Source organism: Danio aesculapii, chromosome 10, assembly GCF_903798145.1.
Source record: "Danio aesculapii chromosome 10, fDanAes4.1, whole genome shotgun sequence".
NCBI lineage: Eukaryota > Metazoa > Chordata > Actinopteri > Cypriniformes > Danionidae > Danio > Danio aesculapii.
Window position 1 is genome coordinate 21,134,774 of NC_079444.1, and position 21,374 is coordinate 21,156,147.

The 21,374-nt window shown below is 35.5% G+C and overlaps 1 protein-coding gene across 1 annotated transcript in view; it reads right to left on the minus strand.

Moving 5' to 3' along the window:
* Positions 1–21,374, minus strand: part of pcdh1a (protocadherin 1a) — a 134,414-nt gene that overhangs the window by 30,411 nt on the left and 82,629 nt on the right. The window lies entirely within an intron of this gene.

The following is a 21,374-nucleotide window of genomic DNA, read 5'->3' on the forward strand; positions in this document are numbered from 1 at the left end:
AGGGCTTTTCTACAAAGTTGGTTTATGGGAAGTCTTTAGCTAAGCTCTGAACTAGAGCACAAAAAAGCCGATTTCTTTTTAACCGTCCAATAGGGTATATGCTGAAGCATGCTAATAGGACTTTTAATTTGCCAGTAACCTGGGTTAACCGCTTCCGGTGAACTGTTTGCAATTGCAAAATCGGCGCGTTTGAAGTCTGTTTTCTTTAAAAATCAGCGATCTCCACTGGCTGAGTGATATCCGATATGAAGTGGGTCTCAGATTGTACAAGTGGCACTGCATTAAATTACATTTTTCCCCGACATGTCTTTATAATATGAGCATTTTTTTTTTACCTCAGTATATTCAATGGAGCTTCTGTGCTAGCCTGCCGATTCTGACAGCCGTGTGCGAGTAAACGGCTTTTTGTCTCGTTTTAACGCGTGAAACAACTGAATGAATGCCAAAGTCTATTCAACTGATTGTATATGAATTACATTACAACATTGATACTGTAAAAGGAACCGTATAAAATGGAAAAAAACTCACAATAACTGGTCACCGGAAGTTTATCAGTATGGGAACCACACTAGCACGGCACATACCCTATTCACTACTACAGGAATTATGCTAATCGAGTAATGGCTGAATACAGTTTTCGCACTGAATTTTTCTGTTTTGAGGGTTGGTGTGTTACTTTGTGGAGGATTTAGTAATCTGGCATATTTAACTGTTACTACATGACATTGTGTTGCCAAAAACATGTATATTTTGTAAAAGAAGAAGAAAAGGGTCTTTACAATTCCCCATTTAACTCATCTAACCCTGCTTTGATGGAATTTTCTCTCATTTATGACTAAATGTTTCATAGCCATTTAAGAATTTTCTGTTACTCTAAGTTTTCTCTGTTATTTATTAGAGGGCATTAATATATATCTTCTGAAATAGTACTGAACAGTGTTTGGGAAAGTTACTTTAGAATGTAGTGTATTGGGTTACTCCCCCAAAAAGTAACTAGTTGCGTTACTTGGTTACTTTTTATGATAAGTAAAGCATTATGTTACTTTTGAGTTACTTTTGTGTTACTTTTTCTGACCTGGCTGAGGTTTGATCTCTTTCAGAACTTGCAGGGTTTTATTTTGTCTTTTTTTTTTATATAGAGAAGCTCTGCAATTAACAACACACTGTATAAACCTATATTCATCTTAAAAAAAGACATGAAAAGTAATGTAGGATTATGTTATCTGTGGAGAACTTCCTATAGATGTCATATATACAGATTAATAAAGTTTTAAAGCATTGCGTTTGCTATTTTTTTGTTTTTTGTCTTGTTAAAAAGTAAAATCACTGTCTATTGAGATAATCCTCTTTTCCTTTTCTTTCATGTGTTCAAAATAATCGCAGAAATGCAATGCTCTGCCATCTTCATTTCTGTCTCTTCCTGCATTCTCTCATTGTGTGTGGGAATTAAAGTGACTACGCTCATTTTACGTTCAAGGGACGTAAATATTATTACTTAATTTTTAAAAGTAATGCGTTACTTCACTCGTTACTTGGAAAAAATAATATTATTACGTAACACGTATTACTTGTAATGCGTTACCACCAACACTGGAACTGAATAGCAATAGGTGGTTCATTCTGCTGTGGCGACCCCTGATGATTCAGGGACTAAGCCGAATGAAAGTGAGTGAGTGATGGAAATAATTCAGAATCACCAGATCGAAAAGAAGTACGTAAGATAACATGATCATCATGCATCCAGTAGAGTATTCATCAAAATGGCTGAATCAAATGACAAATCCACATACTGTAGATGTATCTGACAGCGTAATAATTACGGTTCTGAATCTGATCCAGAAATAGTATTTGACAAAATGTAAATTTGCTCATATATTATGTTTATTTTAATTAATTAGATTTTTTATTTTTAGGGTGACAAAATACATATTTAAACAACACCATATTGCAGGGGTAGAATATTTGCACGTATTCAACAAAACAATATTTTTGGTTAATATATAGTTTTCATCGGCATTTAAATGCCTTGAAAAGTTTAAGTGGATCAGATGGGGTAATATTGGAACTGGGTAACAGGGTTTGTAAATATTGCTATTCATTCATTCATTCATTCATTCATTCATTCATTCATTCATTCATTCCTTCATTCATTTTCTTTTCAGCTTAGTTCCTTTATTAATCTAGGGTCACCACAGCGGAATGAACCGCCAACTTATCCAGTGTATGTTTTACGCAGCGGATGCCCTTCCAGCTGCAACCTATCACTGGGAAACATCAATACACACTCATTCACACACATACGCTATGGACAAATTAGCTTACCCAATTCACCTATGTTTTTGGACTTGTGGGGAAAACCAGCACACCCGAAGGAAACCAACGCAAACACAGGGAGAACATGCAATCTCCACACAGAAATGCCAACTGACCCAGCCGGGGCTCGAACCAGTAACCTTCTTAATGTGAGGCGATTATACTACTCATTATAATAGTGCTATTATTATTATTATTATTATTATTATTATTATTATTATTATTATTATTATATAAACATATTATTATGTTAATAGTTTTTGTTTGACCCTCTAAAAACAGACTATAAAAAAAAAAATAAAAAATTGTGAAAGTTATTCAGTCTTGCTTATTTGCTGAAGTGCTGAAAAGTGTCCACCACCTTGGTTGTGTGTAATGCAGGCTCAACATTTTATGCTATGCTCCCTGCCGTCAAAAGACTAGGGAGCAAGAAACTTTTGTGAACACCAATTGTAAATGTATGCAAATATCTCCAATTTGTTTTTATTTTTCAATCACACCTCAAAGTGTATCATAGACCCTATTTACAGTTGGTATTAAGAAGTGCTTCAGTCAATTCCATCAACAGTGAAATCAATACAGTTGTACTGCAGGTTAAAAGGTTTTGAGCTTTCACAGGCAGTCAAAAATGCATTCGATTGGATTGCTTTTGTAACAGCCAAATGTTTAAATGCATTCCAACTGCAACAAAAAAAGCTACTCTCCACCTATTGACCTGTAGCATGCCATATGGGATGCACTGTGAGAAACACCAAAAACAGGATATTCATACTACCTTGAACAAAAATACACAATCCAAATTTAGTTGTCCTCCACATACTTTTTATATGTTACTACAGTATGTTGTTTTCCTTCTCACCTGCCATCATTAAATAATTTAACACACTACCAGAACTCAGTCACACTTTACAATAAGGTTTCATTAGTTAATGTATTTACTAACATGAACTAATAATGAACGATACTTGTATATCATTTATTAATTATAATCAACATTTAATAATGTATTATTGACATCTAAAGTTATGCTTGCTAATATTAATTAATGCACTGTGAGCTAACATGAACGAAAACTGGAATATATGTATTGTTCATTGTTTGTTTATGTTAGTAAATGCATTAACTAACATTAACTAATACACCCTTACTGTAAAGTGTTACTCAGAGTTCTATAACTACTGTTAATAGTTTATATGCTAAATAACTGTATATTAAAATGGCCATAGCAGTCATTCTGACCATTCATGCAGTGTAAGACTTTACCAAATTGACTTTTTGTCACGTCAAGGCCTTCTATTGAGATTTTAGAATTAAGCTTCAAATATCTCTCATCATAGTTAAGTCATTACCCTTCTAATGCATTTTTTTGTAATATAACCTGTAATTGTGTACAAGTTATTAGACCACCCCAAAGGTGTGTTCCTAATTTTTTCCAGAAACCAGAAGAGCAAGTTTTTTCATCAAACTTGAAAGTGTTTTTGCTAGCAGAAAGTTATATTTTTGTTGACAGAAAGTTGCTAGGCAACAGATCATGCATTATCAAATTCACAGGAAAAATTAGCAGAGCCTGAAATGGATGTGGTCAATTTGACCATTATGACCATTCAGAAACACTCAGAAGTCTTTCATGTTTTAAAAATAAAATAACAATGTTAGAATGATATAATACCTGACAAAAGTCTTGTTGTCGATCCCAGTTGTAAGAGAAGCAAACAATAACTTGACTTCTAGTTGATCATTTGGAAAAGTGGCAGAAGTTAGATTTTTCAGATGAATCATCTGTTGAACTGCATTCCAATCATCACAAATACTGCAGAAGACCTTTTGGCACCCACATGAACCCAAGATTCTCACAAAAATCAGTCAATTTTGGTGAAGGAAAAGTCATGGTTTGAGGTACATTCAGTCTGGGGCGTGCAAGGGATCTGCAGAGTGGATGGCAACATCACAGCCTGAGGTATCAAGACATTTGTGCTGCCCATTACATTACAAACCACAGGAGGTGGCAAATTCTTCAGCAGCATAGCCCACCTTGTCATACTTAAGCCTCCACATCAAAGTTACTGAAAGCAAAGAAGGTCAAGGTTCTCCAGGATTGGCCACCCCAGTCACCAGACATGAACATTATTGAGCATGTCTGGAGTAAGATAATGGAGGAGGCATTGAAGATGAATACAAAGAATCTTGATGAACTCTGGGAGTCCTGCAAGAACTCTTTCTTGCCATTCTAGATGACTTTATTAATTAGTTATTTGAGTCAATGCAGAGATGGATGGATGCAGTTTTCCAAGATCATGGGAGTCACACACAATATTAATTCTTTTTCCACAGCAGCATGACTTTATATTCTATACTGTACATTATTTCAGTTAAGTGACTAGACTTTTGACCAAGAACTTACTGTCTTAATTAAATAATTAAAAATCAAGGCATGATCATATTTTATTTGGTAAACTAAGTGTAATCTAGAGGCCTTCACTTTTCACATAAGCCACTTCTGATACCAATTGATCACTAGAAGTCAAATTATTATTTGTTGTTCCGAAAACTTGGACAGGTAGTGTACTGTATATAGAGTACACACATTTAGCAAATGTCAGGGTACATGGGTTTTATTTTTTTACAAAGTTATTAAATTACAAATTGGTCAAAATGACTGCCTCCAGTTCTAGTGTTATCAGTAATCAATAAGAAGGAAGGGTTTGACAAAATGTAAATTCAAGTGGTCACAAGAGATTTATTTGAGCATGTCAATACCAACTAGCAACAGTAATGCATCTTGGCTGATCAAATCACATGTTAATACCAAGGGGAAAGCAGTGTATCCACAACAGGCCTAATTTACATAGAAAGTAGGTGTGTTTACACTGAAAAAAAGTCAATTACTTAATTTAAATACAGCACAGAGCGACACACACCTAGTTAAACTGGATAGTGGGTGGTTAATAGAGGTTTTTGCACCTAAATAGTGTGCGCTAAAGTGTTTCATGCATTCGCCCCCACAGTACTTTATCATGCGCAGGGAAGATCAGGGAAACGTCGCAGCAGAACAAAAGCAAGAGTAAACCGAAAACCAGAGCTAATGTTAACGGCAAAATGAGAACTATAGAAATCAATAGTAACAGATCACATTACATGAAAATCAAATTGTGTATCACAGATCTCAGGAAGCCCGTCTGAGCCTTTTCTCTAAGGAGGAACGCCTTGAGCTATAGAGAGAAATAGAGAGAGAAATAGAGAGAGAGAGAGAGAGAGAGAGAGAGAGACTGAAAAAGGATAGAGGCAAAAAACAAGACTGACAACAGAAGACAGAGCAATAGAGAGAGAGACAGAAATGACACAAAGACAGGTAGACAGACGGAAAAAGGGGGGGGCGAGAGAGGGTGAGAAGCGGAGCACAAAACACAAAACATTTTCCTTGCACTAAATCACTGAATCCCAGAATTTAAGACCACCACCCCTTCTCTCCCGACTATATACCACCAAATTACATCATACACTTCAATCTGATCCAGGATCAAAGGGGAATCGCACGGGTGCCATGGAAACACACTTCAAAGACTTCCTCTTCCAGAATCCAGTGTAAACCTCTGCGACTGACTGGTGAGAGACGCCGGCTGTTGTTCACTTCTGAGGAACGTGTCTGACAACTGCCTGAGCTCAAATTTTATATTTACTGAAACAACGTTGCAAACAGTAAAATGGGAAATGTCAAAGTGCACATTTTTTTAACAGTAGAGCATTCTGGAGTTAATTAGCATGGATTCACAGTTAGAATTCATAGAAGCGCTGCTTGTGAGGTCACTAGATGGCATGTGTTGGCTCATGAATATTTATTAGGTTATGTTCAAACAATTTAACATCTTGTACAGTTTTGAAGTGGTTCACTCACCTCGCAACATTTTAAATATGATCTAGCAATGTCACTTCAGGGATCAGTCTGGTCATTGGATGAGTGCATAAATTTGTGGTCGGGTTATCAAAATTCAGCCCAAATTCCACAAGTACTTAGTACCACACGTATTATCAATAATAAGAGAACATACATGTACATACATGAACATACATTGGTATACATACAATAATAATTTGTGTGTAATTTAATAAATGACTGACAATGTGTCTTTAAAATGTTAAATATAATTTTGAGAAATTATCTGCAGAAAATGAAAATATTTTATGTATTCAGACCTAATTGGGGAAAATTTCTTTCATTCATTTTCTTTTCAGCTTAGTCCCTTTATTAATCTGGGATTTCCACAGCCAACTTATCCAGCATATGTTTTACGCAGTGGATGCCCTTCCAGCTGCAACCCATCACTGGGAAACACCCATATATTCTCATTCATGCACACACACACTACGGACAATTTAGTTTACCCAATTCACCTGTACCACATGTCTTTGGACTTGTAGGGGAAACCGGAGCACACGGAGGAAACCCACGCGTATGCGGGGAGAACATGCAAACTCCAAACAGAAATGCCAACTGACCCAGCCAAAGCTTGAACCAGCGACCTTCTTACTGTGTGGCAAAGCATTACCCACTGCGCCACCGCGTTGCCCCTTGGGGAAAATTGGGGAAGAAATATGTATGCATATGTATGCAAAAATTAAGACACGTCATCAGTAGTTATATTTAAATAAACACAAAAGAAATCTATGGAAATCATTAATAGACTACTTAAACACGTTCTGTATTCAAAAAATAACAGTGGTTCAGAATACCTATTGTTTACATTTGATATGGAAATCTGTGGTATTCCAACAAATACAAATATTGATTTCTTCACTATTCTAAAGTTTAAGAGCCCACACTATGGGCTCTATTTTAATAGATGCAAAGTCTAAAGTTCATGGCACAATAGCTTTAGGGCGTGTCTGAATCCACTTTTGCTATTTTAAGAACAAAAAAATATGCTTTGCGCCCCAATGCATGGTCTAACAGGGTTGTGCTTATTCTCTTATGAGTTATGGGTGTGTTTTGAGTATAATTGCATTAAACCAATCAGAGTTTTTTAAGAGTCACTTGCATCCCACCATTGCGCATTCGCTATTTACATGGCAGATTTTGCAAGTGTAAAAACTGAACACTTCGCTAGCAAGAAAACAGATTACCAGACCATCCGCAGTAAAAGAATAAAGAATGAGTCTCCTCCAATCGGCCTCTTTACTTTCTCTGTACTTTACTTTTAGCAGAAGTTTTATTTCAAAACTATTTATAAAATCAGTTCTAACAACAAACGAATGAATGAACAGTAATAACGAAGTGTGGTCAAAAAACTGAGATATATGCAAACACACGTCCTATTCTTATGCCCCATATGGTGATGCATATGCCGATCCAAAAAAACGATGGTGATGCAAAAACTTGACAGGTGGACAAATCTAAACTTGTTTTTATTAAACAAATATAAATATGCATATAATAAATAATACTGCTAATAATAACATTATACAAATGCAAACTGTGGCAGCACGGTGGCGCAGCGAGTAGCACAATTACCTCACAGCAAGATGGCCACTGGTTTGAACCCCGGCTGGGTCAGTTGGCGTTTCTTTGTGGAGTTTGCATGTTCTCCCAGTGTTTGCGTGGGTTTCCTCCGGGTGCTCCGGTTTCCCCCACAATCCAAAGACATGTGGTACAGATGATTGAATAAGCTTAATTTGCCGTAGTGTATGTGAGTGTGTGCAAAGTGTGGGGTGTTTCACAGTGTTGGGTTGTGGCTGGAGGGCATCCACTGCGTAAAACATATGCTGAATAAGTTGGCAGATCATTCTCGTGATTAATAAAGGGACTAAGCTAAAAAGAAAATGAATGAATAAATGAACGCAAACTGTCATGAATAAACTGAAAAAAGCCCCCCGACATGAAGGCATGGAGGCAGTGTTTTTTATATTTACGTAGAAAATCATAACAATTGTAACAATTTAATCCTTTAATTTTTTTCATGTGATATTGTAAACATATTTGTGTATTGCTGTAATCAAGTGTGTATTAGGAGTTTGAACCTGCATAGGCGCATTACTAACTTTAGACCAGCTTTCAGTTGGCCAATGGCGCTGCCCATTTCAGTTCCTCAAAATAGTTGCAACGCGCCAACAATCGCCTTATCACACCTCCTTATAGAGTGGTACACCTGGTAACAATGAATTTGCTATTTAAACAATGTGGTGCAAAATGTGAAAATTAGGGGTTGCACTGGTCTGAAAATAGCAACAAAACACGTCTTGTGCCTTATTGCACCGGATGTATGATAGGGCCCATTTTGTTACTTTATGCACATGCTCTATATGGAACCGTTATTAATTTAAATTTAAAAGAAGTGTCATTGGTATTTTATGGGAAAAATAAACACGACATTAAATGTAAACCTCACATGCTACTCATCAACATATGATGCTGGTAATCAGAATCAACTTTAATGAGCTTTGATGAGCTCAAGCATTCTAGAGGCATAATGACAAAACTACTGCAAACTTATATAATAAACAAGTATCGTACATTGGTGTGGATGATAATAATATCTATTTTCATATTTTTATCATTCTCAGTGTAAACAGCCTTGAAGAGGTTCCATATTTGGATTTTCATTTAAACATCCTGCTGTAAAAATAGGTGGATGTATGTAAGCACCGGGATGACATTTGCTAGTTTTGTGTTTTCACTAGAACAGATAGCGAGCTGCAGAAGAGATTAGCGGTGAGCTGGAGAGAAAATGCCACTCTCGCTTTTCGCAAGTGATAACACCACAACAATACACAGCAGTAAAAAATAACAAATTCCAGCTCCATACAGCCGCTCATTACAACATACTAACCAAACAAAACCATGCTGAAGAAATTGGAGGTGCTGGACAAACGATATATTCATCCACTCACAAACTTTTGTAAGTTGCAGAGACAAAAATCAGGCACTGCTAGAAAACTGGAGATCATAAAACATTGCACAAACTTTATAAAGGATCCATACTGCTTGTCACGTATTTTTGGGTTTCATTAAGGTCTATAAATGGGGTGATTTCTTACATGGGTATCATCTGGTCCATGCTTTATTTTAAGATACAATTCTTGCTAACAGACCATTAACTAGGCCTTTTAGCTCAACAAACTAAGGTTAGGTAGAATATGTGCTTTATAAGTACAAACAATGAGTCAATATAATATTAGCAGGTAATAAGACACTACAGTGTTTAATGTAAAATTAATGTTAAATTATTGTTAAATTAACTTTTCTAGTCATCTCAACTTGCATCAATCAGTCTGACCTAAAAATACTAACATTAACACAATATTAATTAAACTTTGTATAACAAAGTAAACAAATTACTTGAAACCTGATTATTTTTTATAATAACTTAAATCAACATAAAAATATTTGTTATCTTGACTTATTTTATCTTGACTTTTTTTTAGTGTTTTTAGTGTAGTTAATAGTGAGTATTGGTTCTTAAACCAAAATCCCAAACCTCTCAAATAAAAATTAAATCAATTTACATCTTGAACCATTTCTCATTTTAAGTTGACATTTAAGTTGAAGTACTAAATAACTCAAACTGAATGAAACAGAAAATGTACCAACTCTGAAGACACTGAAATCAAAAAAAAATAAAACTTTGAATTTCATTTAATAAATGTAAAATTTAATAAAGTAATACGTATTATTAAAATTGTTTATCAGTGATACTAAAATAAGACTTTAAAAGTGCATATACCCCATTTTTTTACAGTTTTCCTCAATCATTTTGGTACATTTCTCAGATCAGAATTGAAATTTGCAAAACAGTAAATGCATTTCTCAGAACAATGTACAAGACACCATGATGACCTGCAAAAGCCAGTCTCTTGCTCAGATCCTTAGTTCATACCTCAAAGTGAAGTTTCATAAACTAATTTCGAGAGGAGCACGTGATATGATTGAGCACGACTGGCCGCTCTTCCGGTAATCAATAATAATCCAATCAGAGTGATCCTAGTTACTATAAATGAATCATTTTCTTCCTACTGCTCTATCTTCATTTGGAAAGAATCCCCCCTTCCACCCCATCTCCTCTTTTTCCTCCCTTTTCTAAAGGGGAGCTCTCGAGACCTACCTGATCTCGGATCTTCTGATATACTTATTGACCGGGCGGGAGCCCTAGGCTCAAATATCTCCGAGCTCAGGGTTCTCATCCTGGGAACAGCATGCCAAACCTGCTTTAAACGCCAAGCATATCTAAGTGGGGAACTCTTGAAACTACATTTCTGTGTTATGAACGTGTCAGTGCCATCAGAATGACAAGTCCTTGTGTCTTGTGTATGGATAGGAAAGTCCATGTTATCATATAACATGTACCCTGGAGAGCTGTTCTGATGTAAACTATGGCAACAGATTTGATGACAAATATATTATAGTTTTTTGGCTACACTTTAGAGTATGTTGAAGTTTGATTGCAAGAGGACAAGATTCACATTTATGCTTTTACTGTTTGTACTGTAATTTGTTGACAAACCATGACATTGTGATACAAAAACAGAAAAAAGACAGCCTGGGAACAAATTACCAATTCAGGGACAGATTTAGAAAAAAGGGCTTATGGGAATGTATAGAAAAATGAATTATGACAAAATATTATGACAACTTGCCTCAAGCATTTACATGTAAAGACTTATTCTATGAACTAATGCCTAAATGTTGTGGGGATGAGACTATTCAGATAGAGAGCATTATAATACATGTTGATCAACATAACTTACAGTAAGCCATTGATAATATACCCTTTATTCCAGACACTAGGTCCAATAGTACAAAAGACAGACAAAACAATACAAACAACATAATATACCTTAAAAAAAAAGACAGTTATGCCAAAATTTCATCAAAGGTGACTGAAAATGCACCTCAGTTAGCCTTGGATTTATCAACAACATTAAAATGCTATTCTGAGAATCCTCTAATCAACAGATAAACTTATAGATCAAGTTTCTCATCAAAGCAAAGAATGATCAAACTCTTACCTTACAAAATAATTCAATTGCACTACACTATGTTTTTTTTTAAGGAAGAATCCTCATACAATCTAATGGAGACTCTCTCTATTTATCATACCACTTGTATAAAGCTGTGTATAAAGAACTGCAATAAGTTCTAAAAAGGTTTACTTTAACCTGCTCCGAACACAAATAAAACTTTCTCACCAGCATATTTGCTTGGTCATGTAACTTTCAATGTTCCCTGTAATGTAGGAAACAGAAGAGTATTGTATATAAACATTTGCATGGGTGTTACTTAAGCATTTGCAACTTATTAAAAGGAATGAGAACAAGTGACAAGATTACGTGCAGATTGAACAAGTAGTTTTGAGAATTTCAATTCTGAGAATCTGAGAAATGTACCTGAGAGACTGAGAAAAACTGTAAAATGAAAACATTTCAGATGCTATGGGACATAACTAAAATAAACAATTTTATTAATAGTAGTTTTCTAAAAATAATATGATCATTCATCACACTTTACTACATATAAACTGGCCACCCTGCTCTTGGAAAGCAAAACATAACACATCTGTTGACCACTAATGTCAAGCTGTGTGATCGACAGTTTGTGGCTATTGTGGTGAGCGCAATGCACTGTACATGCATATTATAAATCACAGGCTCTCCTATGTGCCGCGCAACACTGTCAAGATGACACCGATAAATCATTGGTTGATTGACAAACGAGAGGTGCGGTGACAGGCTGAAACATTAGCGTCAGTTTGCGGTCTTCTGGATGGATTAGAGGTATCATGTATATTGCGCTCTGTATTGATAGCAGCTAACAATGGTTGTTGTGTCAAATATCCCGTGAAGGGCATATGAAATATTGCATCTGCCATTTGCTCGGCCCGAGATGGACGATATTCGACACGTCGTTCATTCCCGGCTGGAGAAAATGATTGGTTTAGAGTTGCAGAATCAGTCACAGGCTGCAGGTGTTCACTGTATATCTAAAATAGGCAAGAAAACAATGCGTCGTGTCTCGGAGAATTGAGAATCCACAAAGGTCACGGCATATCATAAAATACCATCGTTTCCTGCGCAAAGAGGCCAACGGAAAAAAAGGAGACTTTTCATAACCAAAGGCCAAATCGCTTCAGAGATCCAGGGTGTCATTTCTGCTGTGGGCCACAGACGCATAGGAACGGTGTGTGTGAAGTTCACATATTGCTTTTTATCCCGCTTAAACGGAGTGACACACCGAATACTCCACACCACACCACACACACACACACCCTTAAACCTGTCAATCATCCCAACGGCGGTGAACAAAAACCCTCCAACGGCCCAGCTTGTCACCCTGTCACTCAAATCCCACCGCAAAAAATAAATAGGGGGCATGAAGCAGCGGTGTACGCCTGATGCCTCAGGCCGGTGGGGGAGTGAGAACAACTGCCTTTTTAAAATCATTTTCTCCTTGCTTTCTCAATGAGGGATTTCTTATAATCTCCCCGAGGTGAGAATCATATTTTAATTAGGTCTACCTCTGGTTAACAGTTCCCCTCCCCAGCCCGATCAGTGTACGTGCCCACCCGGAGCTGCTGGCAGGCCTGTCAGACTCACTCACTTTCAGATCAAACTGGATCAAATCAAAGATGCCAGCAATCCTCCGTCTTCTCGCTCTCGTGACACCCACCAAAACAAAGCGCCATTTGTGCCACGCTAGACTTTAAGGGCTATTTACCAAAACGTGAACATGTGTTTTTTTACTCTGATGTTGTTGCTTTTTCACTCGTAGAATATACAGTGCATATTTTACAAAAAAATAGTTCCATTTGGCAGCGGGAACTAGTCATGTGGTTGTATTCAGCAATATATTATATTGTGATGAACATGATTGATATTTTTACCTGCCTTTTAAGATTACCCATGGTTGTTGTATTCCAATGGTGTTAATCACAGCACTAAATGCTTAAAGAATTAGTAGGGAGTTTATTAATAACATAATTGTTCAGAGTTTTTATAGACCTTTTTCTTCGTTGCTGCATGGAGGGCACCATAGTGACCAGCACCTTGCGGTAGGGTGCTTAGAACTTTTAGAATTGTCATCAGCCAGTTGTGCTTTTCCCAAAACCATCATTAGCAAACTAGGGTTGCAAGTTCCTGTCTCTACAAACATAGTTTGTTGATTTGCCGTTTCCCAATCCATCGTTCCAATGAACATTCCCAAACTGCTTCGCAAACTTGGTGGCACTTGCAAGCTACACTTCTGGAGCTGTAGTTAAAAACAACGGTTCCCTGGCCGTGTTCTATTACCACGTATATCCCCCCTATGCCCTATTCATTAGAACATTCTAACATTTAAATCTGAAATGATTAAAAATAAAAAGCATTAAAGTCATGAATCTTAGGTGTAATTTGCTTTCAAAGTACTTTTAACAGTTCAGTTTTAGCGATCTTCATGTTTACAATTGCACTCCCTTCGCAGTGCACTTTGAAAACATTAATGTCATTTTGAACACAGCCTCATGACGAAAGCTATAGGTGACCAATTATTTAAAAGCGGAATTTATGTTACGTCTCCGAAGCTTGTGAAAAACAAAAAACATAGCATACGTTAATTATTTTAATTTATTATGGGTTATTTATTAAGTATCTGTACTGTATATGACATGGGCCTGTTGGTTAGAACATTTCTGCAGTGGTTTGCATGTGTCAAATTGTAAAAGTAGACTTTTCATAAAAAAAATAAAATAAAATGAACATATCCTACTTGATAATAATAATAATAATAATATAATAATAATAATATAATCGTCATCATCATCATTAATGTATTAATATTATTATTAAAGTAGGATTTTTTTTTCATTTCGTAATAAATAATAAATAATAAATTTCATATCTTAATAAAGAGCCTCATTATTTTTTTATTTATATGATTTATATATGATATTAGAACACGTGTTAGCTTTGTAAGTGATTTTATGTTTTAGAATAGCATATGGAATATTCTCAATAATATTTGTAAAGGAAACATAGGCCCTATATGTGCTGTTTACATATATTTCAATTAATATGGAAAGCAAGTTCATGTTTTTACCAAAACTAATATTGGATTTTATTTTAAATGCGTGTTTGTGTAAACAATATAATTTGCGCAAAGAAATTATGAGGTTCTTCTCTAAAGAAGTAGTTACTCCACCCCCTTTAGAGCATCATTATGGGCGTTTCACATTATAATTAACATGGTTCAAACGATGGATCTTCGACAGAGAAACTATGGGTTTTGTTAAACACTCGTCACTACATCGTTCTTTTCTCCAACCTATGCATCGTACTATGATAGTTCAGCCGTGAGTTACGCTGTTGTTTGGGAAACGCACCCTAGAGCAGCTTTTCTAAACTAGGTGTCAATACTGTTTTGAGTGGCTTACGGGGTATTACGGAATATAGCGCCAGTGTTCCTGACCAGTCAGCTGTTATACTGTACTCCCCCCACACACACACACAATAAATACATCGCTGCACTATAATGAGCATACCATATTACAGGCATGAAACTAGCAGGTATGTAAGCCATGCAATTTCCAAAAATGACCAAATAAAGTATGTTACTGATACTATGCTGGCTGATTTGCATGTTGATTCTAATTGCGAGCCGATTATGTTATATCCTCTAGGTAGTTTGTATTGTGTAGTATTTACCATGTATTTTACTCTCATTTCAAGATGGCCACTTCATTTCACTTTGTGCCACGTTTTTCAACCAATCTGTTAGTGGGACAATACAGTACTGTCAAGTAATGTGTGGTAATGTGTCAAACATTTTGGTGAATTACATTTGTTTGGGTTGCTTACTGTATATACTGTACTTGAGAAAAAAAAGAGAAAATGTTCACTTTAGCGATGACGAGGCTCCATTTAAATGGTACAAGATGCCGTCTGACAACGAGGGAAAAATGACTCAAAGCAGTTGTTTTCCATCCCATTAGATCGCATTTTTAAAATAATCAGTCCAGGAGGTGGCGCTGATCGACAGCAGTATTAGTTCATTGAAAGACATTGAAAGCAAGTAAAATAGATTAAAATTATCGTTGCAAAGGTGTCAAAATGTGACTTTTATATACGCATCAGCTGCCGACCGGAAGTTCGAAGCACCTTCCTTACGCATGTACGCAAAGCACAATGGGTAATTTTGCATTATAAGAAAAAGGTTTATAGAGCTATTGCACTTTACAATAAGGCTTAATTAGTTCAATTAAACCGATGATGAAAAATAACTTTTAAAGCATTTACTAATCTGTTGCAAATTTCTTAGTTAATATTTAAAAGCTGAATTAAAATCAAGTTTAATAACTCTTTAATATCAAATTTAACACTAGAACTATCAAAATTAAACTACTAGTTTTTACATAGCAGTCATTCTGATTATTACATATAAGACTTGATAAAATTAAATTGCTTCTACTAAGATTTTATAATTAAGCTTTAAATGTCTGTCATATTTTATCAAGTCATTACTTTACAAATATAATCTTTTTTTTCTTCTTGTTTTTGCAATAAAGCCTACTTGTTGTACAAGTTATCAGGACTGTCTGTGAAGGTGCATATCTCACTTTGTTCTGCAACTGGGTTTTTCATTACAGTGAAAATGTTGTTCTGAAAGACATACCTGAAGTTATGTTAAGTTAAAGTTATGTTTTTGCTATCAGAAAGTTATGTTTTATGTTAGCAGAATGTTGCTAGGCAACAGAGGCATGTATATTCAAACTCATGGGAAACAGTACCACTTTGATCGTTATGTCCTTCAAGCTAGAAATACTCAGACATCTTCTGTGTTTAATTTTAATTATACTTATATTCATATCGAAGTTGATATTTAGCTGCGCCATATTGGTGTTTCGTAATAACTAGTTTTTATGAGGTGGGTTGTTAGCCCAACCTGGAAGACCAGGAAATACACACATACACTACGGACAATTTAGTTTACCAAATTCACATACAGCGGATGTCTTTGGACTGTGGGGGAAACTAGAGCACCCGGAGGAAACCCATATGAACACAAGGAGAACATGCAAACTCCACACAGAAATGCCAACTGACCCAGCCGGGTCTCAAACCAGCAACCTTCTTGCTGTGAGGTGACAGTGCTACCCACTGCACCACTGTGTCGCCCTAGTTTTACTTCTAAAACTGTAAAACCTTAACATAACTTCTGTTGATATACGTTAACTAACTTTACTAATAAGATGTTGTTAACTGTGCTTTATAATCCTTTTGCAGTTAAAATTATTTGTAATGTTTTGCTTACATTTATCTACAACAGAGCAGATCAAAAATATGTCTTTTTTTGTTTTTGTATCTGTTTAAGTAAACCTTTTTGTAACCTATGTCAAAACAACACTGCATCCTGTTATAAAAGCTTCAGCAATTATCACTACAAGTATTTGATAAAGGGTTGCTTTACATCGAAATGAAAATTCTGAAATACTGGTTACTCGCCCTTGTAGTGGTGCAAACTCAGATTTATTTATCTTTGGAAACAAAATTAAGATATTTCTGTCCCTTCATTGAAGGTCACCCAAATCTCTGGCACATCAAAACATTTCTAAATATACTTAATGGTGTTTTCAATGTCTTCTGAAGAAACATAGTCACTTCATCTGATGAACAGATTAAATTTAGGCTTTAAAAAAGGTTTTTAATAAACATTCAATAATATTTGGTCATGGAAGATAAAACATGCTTGCTTGATGTGTGAAAGCCAATGCGGTTTATTCATGTACAGTTGAAGTCAGAATTATCAGCCCCCCTTTGAATTATTATTATTATTATTATGCTTTTATATTTCCCAAATGATATTTAACAGAGCAAGGACATTTTTACTGTATGTCTGATAATATTTTTTCTTCTGGAGAAAGTTATATTGTTTTATTTCGCCTAGAATAAAAGCAGTTTTTAATTTTTAAAAAAAACTTTTAATGACAAAATTATTAGCCCCTTTAAGCTATATAAAAATATTTATATCTTTTTTTTTTCTTTTTTTTTTCTCCATAGTCTAAAGCAGTATTTCTCAACCCTGTTCCTGGAGGCACACCAACAGTACATATGTACATTGAATGTCTCCGTTATCCATTAACTTCAGGTTTTGGAGTCTCTTCTGATGTTATGATAAGATGATTCAGGTGTGTTTGATTAGGGAGAGGTTAAAAATGTGGACTGTTGGTGTGCCTTCAGGAACAGAGTTGGGAAACACTAGTCTAAAGAACAAAGCATCGTTATACAGTAACATGCCTAATTACACTAACCTGCCTAGTTAACCTAATTACCATAGTTAAGCCTTTAAATGTCACTTTAAGCTGTATAGAAGTGTCTTGAAAAATATCTAGTAAAATATTAGGTGCTGTCATCATGACTAAGATAAATAAAAATCAGTTATTAGAAATGAGTTATTAAAACTATTATGTTTAGAAATGTGTTGAAAGAAACTTCTCTCCGTTAAACAGAATTCTGACCTCAACTGTATGTCACATCATCATACAGTATATGAGCTTAAGAACCAATAAGGTTAATTGCATCTGGAACAACTTTAGAATGACCAAATAATGGCAGATTTTAGGGTAAACTTATCCTTTGCTGTTATTTAACCACATTAGATAACATAAACACTGAAATATGATTATAATCTGATGATTAATTAACATTTTTGACAAAAAGACCCTTAAAAACTATTATATAAGGATTTTTTGATTCTACATTCTGCTTAATTTGTACCAGGTTAAACTTTTGAGTTTGGCATAATATGAATAAATTTCATCATATAAATGATTACAATGCCCATGGTGTTTAAGTAAAGTTTTATTAGTTTGCTTAAGTTGTTTAGGTGTAAGAATCACACCTGATCTCGACATAGAGAGTTTTACATGATTATGGATGTATTCTGAGTCCCTCTGGTGGGATTATATGTGGTTATAATTAAAGAATGTATTGTTTTCTTACTTAATACTAAAGGGATAGTTCACACTGTGACAATTTACTCACCCAGAAGTGATTCCAAACCTTTATCAGTTTCATTCTTATGCTGAACAGAAATATTTAGAAGAATTTTCATAATCATTGGCCATTGACAATTGATACAATTGTCAACTGGCTAAAACACTTTTCAGATCTATCTCTCTTTTATTTTAAAAACAAAAAGTATGTCAGTATTTACCGATTATGAAAGTGCAAACCTGCCACCTTTTGACAGACATTTTTGAATCCCAAATATTTAATTAGTGTAATTCATGTAAATCCGATGATTGCTCATGTACATGAAAGCAGCTCATGATGTTTATAAGCAAAACAGTTAGTGCTTTTGCTTTGTTTGGAATGGCTTGCTTGGCAGTAATGCTGTTCCACCTGGCTCCATCTCCACAAATGCTGTGATTTTGGGTCACTTATAATGGTGCATTTAAAAACGTAATGTTCGCCAAACACCTTCCCAAATTTGCAATGCGAATTGTTTATTGAAAACAGTTGTCAACAATAGAAGCCTCTGGTTTCCTGCCCAAAAAAGCTCAGTTTGTTTGAATGAAGACAGCCATGAATATTAGCATTATATCTCAAAGTATAAGCAAAACAGAAAATCCTGTTAGTAGGGCCTAAAATCCTTTGTCCTCTCCGCAACATGACGTCTCCATTCACATGGGAGTTACAGTTTATTAAGGAGTTACAGTTAATCCTTCACCAATTATACGGAATCTTGAGGTAATATTTCATTCTAAATTATGGTTTGAAGGCCATATCAGGCAGCTTGTTAAATCCTGTTTCTGGTTTTAAACAACATGGTGATAATTAGAGATGCAACGATTATAGATTTTGGTTGTACGATTATAGTCTGAGGAATAATCACGGTTTCACAGTTATCACGATTATTATACATTCATAAGTGTGATAAGTATTATACATTTCATAAGGAAAAAACGCTTTTTGGCATTCAAACATACGACGCGACATGTGAACTACCCTTAGTTAATAACCTCGGCCATAGTTAATCCAATGTGCGTGGGTATTAGCCTCGATGTACATGCTTGGAACTTTAAACTAGCGCACAGTTGACATAACTTTTAGTTGCAGCAGTTTTGTTCCATGTGTTGTGAAGCCTTTACGATTAATTAACTGTGATGAATTAAAGAGCGATTAATCCCTAGTAATAATAGTTATATACACTGTAAAAATATGTGTTAGTTACCATCTTCCATATTTTGTTCACACACTGTAAAAATGACAACTTACAAATTGTTAGGTGGACATATTTTTGAGCTCAGTGTTAAGTTTACTCATGAACACTATTTAACCTCATGTTTAGAACTATTTGTTCAATGAAAATAATGAAATCTGTTGAGGAGACGTATATTTATAATTCCTATACATTTAAGTGTTTACTTCCTGCACTGTCAAAAAACTGAAAGTTAAGTTAACTTAAAATTTTTAAAGCAACCGGCTGCAAAGAAATAAGTTTTTTTAAACTTCTTTTTAAGTTTGTGCCAATTTTTTTTTTAAATTGAGTTGAATCTACTTATTTCATAAAGTATACTTGAATTAAACCAGCCTTTTCAGTCAACTTAAAAAATAATTTGGCACTTCAACCACTGAGGTTGAATAAACTCTCAATGGTAACACTTTAGTCTGCTTAATATCTGTTAATACTGCTCCTTCAACAGATCCCAACCCTAACCCCTAACTAACAATCTACTTCTAATCTAATGAGAATTAGTTGGCATGTAGATGCAATGTAACTTGATGTGACCATCAAAATAAAGTGTGACCCTGTCAATTTCCTTGCAGCCAGTGGCTTTAAAATTTAAAGTTAACTCATCTTTGAAAAAATATTTGGCACAACTTCCATTACTGAAGTTGAATAACCTCAAAATTGCTTTGAGTTGAAGTTAACTCAACTTTTTTTTTTACAGTGCAGGTACTTTCTGTTTATTTAAGGTTATGAATTGCATTATTGCGGCATAGTGGCTCAGTGGGTAGCACTGTCACCTCACAGCAAGAAGGTCGCTGATTCAAGTCCTGGCTCGACCAGTTGGCTTTTCTATGTGGAGTTTGCATGTTCTCCCTGTGTTCGCGTGGGTTTCCTCCGAGTGCTTCGGTTTCCCCAACAGTCCAAAGACATGTGCTATAGGTGAATTGAATAAACTAAATTGGTCGTAGTCTATGAGTGCGTGTGTGATTGTGATAGTGTATGGTGTTTCCCAGTACTAGGTTGCGGCTGGAAGGGCATCGGCTGTGTAAAACATATGCTGGAATATGTGGTGGTTCATTCTGCTGTGGCGACCGCTGATAAATAAGGGATTAAGCCGAAGGACATGAATGAATGATCTCAATCAATGCTCTGTGGACTTAAAAATGCAAGTCTGTCGTTTCAGAAACTGACTTTTGTTGACATTTTAGTAGTGTGAAAGCATATATTGTAAGAAATATTCTAGAGAGAAATAAGTCCATGAAGAAATAACAGAATGAGTACTGTCAATTTATTACCAGGCTTTTGTGCTGTAAGTTACAACACCAACCCAGACAATATATAACTTCAAGCTATTAAAAATGTCAATACAACTCTCATTTTTCTAACTTCTCAACATCAAATGATGGAGGAAAGATCAAGGTCCAATGATGAAAACTCAGAGTATAAATAAAAAATGGGGAACAAAAAAACATGGAAAACTGCTAATTAGAGATTTTTTTTACAGTAGAGTTATATTTAATGGTGGGTGAGGTTAAATCCCTTGATTCGTGGTTTCCAGGACAATCCTGGCCAAAGACATCATGCATAACACATCAGACATGGGTAAGACCTACAAGAGGCATGTACAAACAAATATTACGTGTTCCTTTGCTGTAGGATTTTCTCTGCTGAACACAGAGCCAGTCGCATGCGGTGCTGACATTTCACTTCTTAAACGGTTGCCCTACAATCCCAAGCATGTCTGTGGGTCTGGCAGACACACCCCAGACGCGGCGCAAGTTCCCAGTGTGAAATCAACAGGACGCAGTGTTTTCACGGAGCTTCATAAAACCCTGACGTGACAAGACTGAGTATATTTCACAGCTAA